Genomic DNA, 9,305 nt, shown 5'->3' on the forward strand with positions numbered 1-9,305 from the left:
AAACCATGCCTCCGTGCTGTCAATGAGACAGCTTCCTCCATCACAACTGGGGGCTGTGAACTAGCTTAGGTAGCATAGAATAGGTTGCATGGTACATATAGCTTTGTCCCCTCAAGAACTTCCCAACACTTCCTGTATTTCAGCATCTGCTGCCTGAGGTGACTGCCTCACTTTGGCTAATGGTAAGGCTGGTCCTGCTTTAGCTTCTTAGTTTAATTGAATTGAATTCAATTTCTTTTAAGTGTATTCAGAGGCTACTATATAACTACAATTTCAGTGCAACTGATGGCACAAAGAATATTTGAAACTACATATTTAAGAATGGATACTATGAAATAAATCAACAGCAGACATGGAAAATGCGTGAAAATATATGGCAGAGATAAAATGAATTAGAATTGAAAGGCCTGGAAAGATATTATGCCTCCCACCTGTATGAGGTCAAGGTAGGGCTGGTCCTGTTTCCACCTTATATTCTTAAGTTGCAGTATATTGGCAACCTAGAACTATAACTACAGAGGCTGTATACTTTATGTTACACACTTTATATATTAAACCAAACTAAACTGTGTTTCTAATATAGAACATCCAAAGGCAACCTTTCAACTGCAGGAGTGCCTGCATGAACAGGGTATTTTAGAAATGGGATGCCTGCATAGAAAAGTTTCCAGGTTTCCACCTTTCCTAATGAGGGGACCTAAGAAATAGTCACTGAAGATCTTTAGCTATGGAAAAGAGCACATTTAACTGTTCCATGTGCCATTCTTTGGATGTTAAGAGCATCAACTGAAGCTTGGGTCCAAGAGGCAAGATGTCTTCGCTTGTCCCAATCCTCTTAATACCAGATGCAAGAGATGAATAATAGGGGACACTGACCATGCTCAGGCCACTTCTTAGCTTCTTGCAGCCTTTGCCTGCCCATTCTCTGAAACAATAGCTGAGATCCATCCCAATGACTCAACAAATGACTGGAGCAAGTTATGGAAACCTTACACAAACACTAATAGAATTATAGTCACGTTAAAAATACATATTTTTACACATATTTCAGTGAAATTTTTAATTTGCATTGCAAAAGTCAGAGGGGTGACAAATTGGAAGGTAAATATTTTCTGGCTCCCACCTCAGTTTGTTAGGCATAAATACAGCTAATTTGCTTTCAGATGTAGACCAAATTATATTCTAGAAAAGCACCCCAGCCTCCAGTGTGAAACTTAAGTACCTTAGCTGGCACATTTAAGGTCAGGCAAGAAATCTCTCCCCATCCCGCAATTAATTTCTTAAATTTTATCTGAAAGCTGCAAAAAAAGTGTCAATAGAGATTTCAAGTTGGTGATTTAAACAGTTCTGTAGTAGGAAAAGTGCACACTCTATATTTCTAATTATCCATTAGCATCTAAACAGTTGGGTACACTCTGTGCTGTTTGTGATTTATACCACACATTTATGTGTTTTATTCTTTTAGGTCTTTTGTATTAAATAAAATGGAGAGAGGCCATAATCCTGCACAGAGTTAAGCATGCTTTGGTTCACTTAAATCATCTGTTTGAGTGCACTTACCTTGTGTTACATACAGCACTGATGTTACCTGTCTGTCATGGGTTTGGAGGGAAAGTTCCATCCTATGGGGAGTGGAAGGCGGGACATCAGGAGGAGGGGCTGTACTGTATATATATGTGATGCGTGTGTGATGAGACACTGAGAGACGCTGAGATACACTGGGTTGTGACGAAGCAGCAGCTGGGAAGAAGAAGCTGTTGTGGGAGTCTGTGTGTCAGACAGGGTACTACTGTGTGTCAGAGTACCAACCTGATAGGTTCAGGTGTCTGTTGGGTAGCCAGAACTGATAGGTTCAGGGTCTGTGCTTCAAGTAAGGGTTCTGTGTGAACCAACCTGTGTGTATGTATGAGTGAGAATAAGCCACGTTACTTTATTTTATGCACCTGATTGTTTATTTTTCCCTGTGTGTATTTTAAATAAACCTTATTCTTGTTATTGTTTAAAAATCCATCCCTGGTCTGTGTGACTTCTTAAAGGGAATGGTTGGTGGCAGCTTAGTGTAACTGTGTGACATATCCCAGTAGGTCTGGGTTTGTCACATTGATTGGTGTCCAGCGTGTGGGATACGACTGGTCCAGCTGTCCAGTGGTCCAGCAAAGCCTTGGCAAGTGTGCCCAGAGCAAGGGGGGTCTAGTCAGGGACAGTCTGAGGCGCGTAGGTAATCTTCTAGGTGTACCTCACGGGGAGGTGCGCTAGTAGAAGAACGTGCCAACTGGGGAGACTTAGATTAAGGTGCTCTGAGGCAGCCTAGTTTTGGCGGGAAAAAGCTGAGGCAAAACTGCGTAGTAACAGTGAGCTAGCTTGCCAGCTGAGAGGTCCAGCAGAGGGGGGTAGGCTCTGACTCGATACTGTTGCAAGTTAGTGCTGAAGAACAGCAGCAATCTCTAGGGAGAGCTGGTTCTGAGGCAAAAAGGAAAAAAGTGGTCGTTTTATTTTGAGGCTTGACTTTTTAAAGCAGCCTGTTCTGAGGGGGGATTATGCCCTTGACTCGAAGCCAGATGGCCGAAATAAGTGAAGTGAAAGACCCCCAGATTGACCAAGGTTCTGAGGATGAATTTGGCTCAGTGCAGGGTGACAGCACAGGAGAGCAGAACCCAGAACTCAGAAAATTGCTCATAGCCCAACAGCATGAACTGAGGATGAGGCAATTTGAAGTGGAGGAAAGGTTAGAGAGAGAAAAAATGGAGGAAAGGGAAAGAGAGAAACAGCGGCAATTTGAATTAGAGAGAGAGAGAGAGAGAATGGAGAGGGAAGAAAGAATGGAGAGAGAGAAAATTGCTCTGGAAAAAGAAAGGATGGCGTTTGAATTAAGAAAACTGGAACTGATGAACCAGAACAATAATAACAATAGGGATTCTGAGGGAGGCCAACTGTCTAAAGCTGACCTGAAGAAATTCCCTGTGTACCACAAGGGAGATTGTCCTGAGGTGTTCTTTTCCTTAGTGGAAAGAGCGTTTGTGGACTTCTCAGTGAGGGAAACTGAGAAGATGACCATCATGCGGTCTTTAATCAGTGGTAGCCTGGCTGAGGTTTATGCCGAGATGCCTGAGGAACTGATGAAAGATTTTGCAGAGTTTAAAAAACTGGTGTTTGCCAGACATGGGATAAATGCAGAGCAGCTGAGACAAAGATTCAGGTCCCTCACCAAGAAACCAGAACAGACTTTTACCCAAGTGGGGGCCCAATTGGTGAGGCTGCTTGAGAAATGGCTATCGCAGGAGGGGACAGAGACCTATGAGCAGCTTAAAGACTTGATAGCACTGGAACAGTTCTATTCAGTCCTGCATGGGGAATTGAAATTCCAGGTGAGGGAAAGGAAACCGAAATCTGTGGCAGCAGCCGCAGAGATCGCAGATTTTATTTCCCAAATAAGAAAGCCCTTGGGTGAGGGGAAATCTGTAGGTAAACCCAAAGAAACCTACAGCAAGTACTCTCAGGGACCAGGGAAAAGCCAGCAAGGGGGAGGGGCCCATGGTGAAGGGAAGCCCTCAGACATGAAACTAAGACCTCAGATTTTGGAGGGAAAACCAAAACAAGATGAGAGAGAATCAAAATACACCAGAAAATGCTATTTCTGTCAGGGAAAGGGTCATCTAATCTCAGAGTGTGAGAAATTAAAGCAGCTAAAAGGAATGGTGCCTCAGAATGCTAGTGGGACCAAGCCAAAAGCTGTGTTCTGTGTCCAGAAAGAGCAAGGCTCAGTGTCACTGAGGGAGCCTGTTGCCATGGCTACTCAGTCTGGAACAGCTACCGCTGCTGATCAGGCTGAGGAAAATGGTCCTCTTGTGGAAGTAAAGCGCTGCTTGCTGGTGAAAACAGATTCTCAGTTGTTTGAGACAGCAGGGGTGGACGTAGGAATACTTGACCGTCAGTATAGGGGGCTGCGGGACACTTGTTCCCAGGTAACCCTGTGCCATCCAGATATTATTCCTAGGGAGTTTATAATCCCAAATGAGAGCATGAAGGTGGCAGGGATTGAGGGGCAGGTAATCTCTCTGCCAGTAGCAGAGGTACCTGTCAACTTTCAAGGCTGGAGGGGAGATTGGCGGCTAGCGATTTCATCGACTCTGCCAGCAGCCGTGCTCGTGGGAAATGACCTGGCTGAACATGTGAAACGGGTGCTAGTGATTACACGCTCACAAGCCACCACAGGGACAGTTCAGGGGGGTAATGATGAGCCAGAGACGGAAGCAGAGGGGAGTTCAGAAGCTGTGGTGGAAACCTTAACCACAGACAGCAGATTTGGACAGGAGCAAAAGGCAGACGCCACTCTCCAAAAGTGTTTTGAACAGGTGACTGACGCCCAGCTAACACCTGAAACCCCAGTGAGATTTCTGGAGAAAAAGGGGATTTTATATAGAGAAACCCTGAGGAATATCTCAAAAGGGGGAGATGGGATCAGAAGTCAGCTGGTGGTACCTGAAAAGTATCGCCCCATGATCTTACAAAGGGGTCACTCTGACATGTTTGCTGCACACTTAGGGGTGAAAGGGCCCCTTGATTTGATCAAACAAAATTGGGAGCAGATCACCCAGGATGACCCACAAGACGTTGTGACATACATAGACACCTTGATGAATGACCTAAAGAGAAATCTAGAGCTGGCAGCAGAAAACCTGCAAGCTCAGAAGGTCAGACAGAAAACATGGTATGACCACAAAGCTAGAGAGAGGCACTTTGACCCAGGGGAGGAAGTGCTTTGGCTTAGGCCCTGCAGAGAGAATAAGCTGCAGCTCAAATGGGCAGGACCATATAGGGTCATTTCCAAGATGTCAGACCTGAACTACCTAATAGAGCAGGAGGAGAACCAAGCAAGGAGGGTGGTTCATGTGAATGCCCTAAAACCCTACTACAGAGGGGAACAGAGGGTTTTATTCGCGATAAAAGCAGCCGAGAGTGAGGAAGCTGAATTACCCTTCTGGGAGGGTAGAGGGGAAGTAAAATACAACCCAGAGGAGGTAAAGATCAGTCCTGCACTCACCCAAGACCAGCAGCAAGAACTAAAAATGCTGCTCAGTAAATATCAACAGGTGTTTTCCAACAAGCCGGGGATAGTGAAGGGAGTGATGCATCGGATCCACACAGGGGATGCACCCCCGCAGGCAGTATCCCCATACCGAGTAACGGGACCCTATAGGGACAAGGTGCGGAAGGAGCTGGACGAAATGCTGAGGGAGAACATAATCGTCCCCTCTTCTAGTCCTTGGTCCTCTCCGATAGTCCTTGTGGACAAGCCTGATGGGAGCATTAGGTTTTGTGTCGATTACAGGAAATTAAACCGTGTAACCACTCCTGATGCCTACCCAATGCCCAGGCTAGACAACCTGATTGAAACCATAGGGGGTTGTCGGTTCATCTCATCATTGGACCTGGTAAAGGGATATTGGCAATTAAGAATTGATCCCAGGGATCAAGAAAAGACTGCCTTTTGCAGCCCTTTTGGTCTCTATGAGTTTCGAGTCCTGAGCTTTGGTCTCAGAAATGCACCAGCCACATTCCAAAGGCTGATGGACCAGACCTTGGCAGGGCTTAGTGACTTTACAGTGGCCTACATTGACGACATAGGGATCTTCAGTAATACCTGGGAAGATCACCTGATACACCTGGAGTTAGTGCTGCAGAGGTTAAGTGCAGCAGGGCTAACAGTAAAGGCCAGCAAGTGTCAGCTGGGTAGCCCAGAAATAAAATACTTGGGTCACATGGTAGGGGGAGGAGTAATAAAACCCCTGGAGGCCAAAATAGAAGCTGTTCGTGATTGGCCTAGACCCAACACCAAGAAAAAAGTCAAATCATTTCTTGGGTTGGTGGGCTACTACAGAAAGTTCATCCCAAGGTTTAGCGAGATTGCGGCTCCGCTGACCGATCTGACGAGGAAGAAGGCTGATGACCGCATCCCGTGGACCAGCGACTGTGAGGCGGCGTTCCAGAGGTTGAAGGAGGCGTTAATCAACTATCCTGTCCTGCGTGCTCCAGACTTCGACCGGGAGTTCATCATCTACACCGATGCGTCTAACAGCGGGGTAGGAGCAGTTCTGTGCCAGGAGGATGAGAATGGTGACCAGCATCCAGTGTCCTACCTGAGTAGGAAACTTCAAAAAGGTGAGAGACATTTGGCAACCGTGGAGAAGGAGTGTTTGGCCATAGTCTACGCGATCCAGAAGGCCAAGCCTTACATTTGGGGAAGACATTTTATTCTGTGTACTGACCATTCACCATTGCAATGGTTAAAGACAATGAAAACCCACAATAGCAAACTTATGAGGTGGGCTTTAAACCTACAGGACTATGACTTTGAAGTGAAGGTGGTCAGAGGGTCAGTGAACTGTGTTGCTGACGCCTTATCAAGAAGACCTGAAGATTGAAGACGGCGAAAGAACATGGACTATATGTATATAATGATGACAAAAAGTTAAATGTACCTGGTTTTGAATTTGGTTTGTATGAATAAAGGTAAATTAATGTAATGTATATGGTAAATGTTTAAATGTCTATTTGATATGGTTAACTTAGAATGTAAGTATAAGTAAGTATAATATGGTATGTATAACTGTTGTTGTGTGTTTTATCAAGGTTGTTTTTTGGTGAAAAGCACCTTAGCTTTCCCCCTACAAAACAACTTATAAAGAGGGGAGGTGTTACATACAGCACTGATGTTACCTGTCTGTCATGGGTTTGGAGGGAAAGTTCCATCCTATGGGGAGTGGAAGGCGGGACATCAGGAGGAGGGGCTGTACTGTATATATATGTGATGCGTGTGTGATGAGACACTGAGAGACGCTGAGATACACTGGGTTGTGACGAAGCAGCAGCTGGGAAGAAGAAGCTGTTGTGGGAGTCTGTGTGTCAGACAGGGTACTACTGTGTGTCAGAGTACCAACCTGATAGGTTCAGGTGTCTGTTGGGTAGCCAGAACTGATAGGTTCAGGGTCTGTGCTTCAAGTAAGGGTTCTGTGTGAACCAACCTGTGTGTATGTATGAGTGAGAATAAGCCACGTTACTTTATTTTATGCACCTGATTGTTTATTTTTCCCTGTGTGTATTTTAAATAAACCTTATTCTTGTTATTGTTTAAAAATCCATCCCTGGTCTGTGTGACTTCTTAAAGGGAATGGTTGGTGGCAGCTTAGTGTAACTGTGTGACATATCCCAGTAGGTCTGGGTTTGTCACACCTTGTACTCAGTTACAGCTAGCATTTTGTATGCTGGCCATTTTGCTTACTAATCTGAATGAGTTCATGTAAAGATAACTTTGAATACACAAAAAACCAGGATCTGCAGATTTATCAGCCTTCCTTCCTCCCTCCCTTCTTTCCTTTCTAGTTTCTGGAAAAGCTGTGAGTGGCTATATTGGCTATGGGACTCTGGCAGCTGTCATCCAAATAAGTACATTTCCCAAGAACTATTCTTTCTTCCCAAGAATTGAATGAGCTGCTGCTTAAAATTCAAGAAGCAGTTGGGGAATATGGCTATGCAAGAATTCTTCAAAGAGGAAATGTATAGGATTTCCATTAAATAACCTATGTAACTAATCATAATCCATATATTTTGAAATGGAGGGAGTTTCAAATACAGGAAGAGAATTGTGGGGAAGGGAAACCTTCATATAATAAAATGAGAGTCAAGGTGTACTTTACTTTTTACCCATGTGCTTAACAATTATTCTTCCACTATTGTCTGTTTGTTGACGAGCTTATAGCAAAACCACTGAGACTACAAAATTGATATTGCATTGTGATAGTAGGTTCCCTAACTAGTCTATGATCTGTCTGTCTATCTAAATACACACATCAAGAACAATGGTAGGGTGCAACTACTGTACGTAACATTATCAATACAAAATCTATAAATAGGGAAGGGTCCATTTGAACTGCTTAAAATTCTTGTTTACCATTTCCCACACTTGTTCTGTTTCATCTTCACATGGCAGTGTGAACAATTATCTGTGCACAGAAATTTCTGTATTTTTATACGTATTTTTCAAAATGTTTGTATTTTTGGTATATGCATTCTTAAAATTTAGATACTTACTGTAGACATTCTCCCAGACATTAAAACATGTCTGTGCCCTTTTTTCAAATTCAGTTCTTCAAAAAACTGTAGACATTCTCCCAGAGATTAAAACATGTCTGTGCCCTTTTTTCAAATTCAGTTTTTCAAAAAACCTTCCAGTTTATGAATGTGGAAAGGCCCCAATATTGCTGCATAATATCGTGTCTCTGTTGCCAGCAGGAAAAAAGGATGCCAAGTTTTACATATCAAAGAGCAGCCTGATTGTTTAGGCACAGTGGGAAACCGAATTCCCAACTTCTTGCTCTGCAGGATTTCTTAAAAGAGTTGAGGGATCCTCAAGATGCTTGCTTACCATATTGAGATGGGTGACCTTACCCAGAATCTTGGCAATAACAAGATTTATTCACATCCCAATCTAAGGCAGACATCCCTAGCAAACTCCTGCACACAAGAGATGACAGGAGAGGTCTTTTTCCTAATCCCACCACTTTAAGAGACTCATTTAGTGGTGAGGCCTGAGAGAGCTTTCCCTGTGGACACTCCCAGGTTTTGAGACTCTGCTCTGAGAGAGGCTAGAATACCCCCCACTTCCCATTTGTTGAAGCTTCCCTTGGCAGGCAAAGAAAATTGCTATAGAATGTAACTGAATATCCTGATTTTCTTTCACTATTAATGTAAATTATCACTAGTCCTTTAATTCAGAAGCTTTATACTATTTTAATTATGCTTTAATATTATAATATATTTCCATCTGCCCTCAAAGACACACTCATTAGGCCCATCAGGAAGACACCCAGTTTGGCGGCGGACGAAATTGGCAACTATAGGCCAGTTGCCAATGTTTCTTTCTTAAGCAAGGTGGTCGAGAGGGTGGTGGCCGATCAGCTTCAGGCGCTCCTGGATGAAACAGATGCCCTGGATCCATTTCAGTCGGGCTTCAGGCCGCGCCATGGTACAGAAACGGCATTGGTCGCCCTGTGTGATGACCTATTGAGGGAGGCTGACAGGGGCAAAGTGTCTCTGCTGGTCCTCCTCGATATCTCAGCGGCCTTTGATACCATTGATCATGGTATCCTCCTGGGGAGGCTCTCTGAGTTGGGAATAGGTGGCCTTCTTGGAGGACCGCCCCCAGAGAGTGCAGCTTGGGGAGAGTGTCTCAGCCCCGTGGAGTCTCAATTGTGGGGTTCCACAGGGGTCGATTATCTCCCCAATGCTGTTCAACATCTACATGAGGC

General features: G+C 44.3%; 1 long non-coding RNA gene across 1 annotated transcript; it reads right to left on the bottom strand.

The window, feature by feature from the left end:
* Nucleotides 1-1,468: 1,468 nt before the first annotated feature.
* On the bottom strand, nt 1,469-8,154 carry LOC144586339 (uncharacterized). Its single transcript, XR_013541119.1, has 2 exons — nt 7,231-8,154; nt 1,469-1,560 (listed from the first exon to the last, which is right to left on the bottom strand). It is a non-coding gene; the product is annotated as an uncharacterized LOC144586339 (long non-coding RNA).
* Between the last annotated feature and the right edge of the window lie 1,151 nt (nt 8,155-9,305).

This window comes from Pogona vitticeps, chromosome 2, assembly GCF_051106095.1.
Source record: "Pogona vitticeps strain Pit_001003342236 chromosome 2, PviZW2.1, whole genome shotgun sequence".
Lineage (NCBI taxonomy): Eukaryota > Metazoa > Chordata > Lepidosauria > Squamata > Agamidae > Pogona > Pogona vitticeps.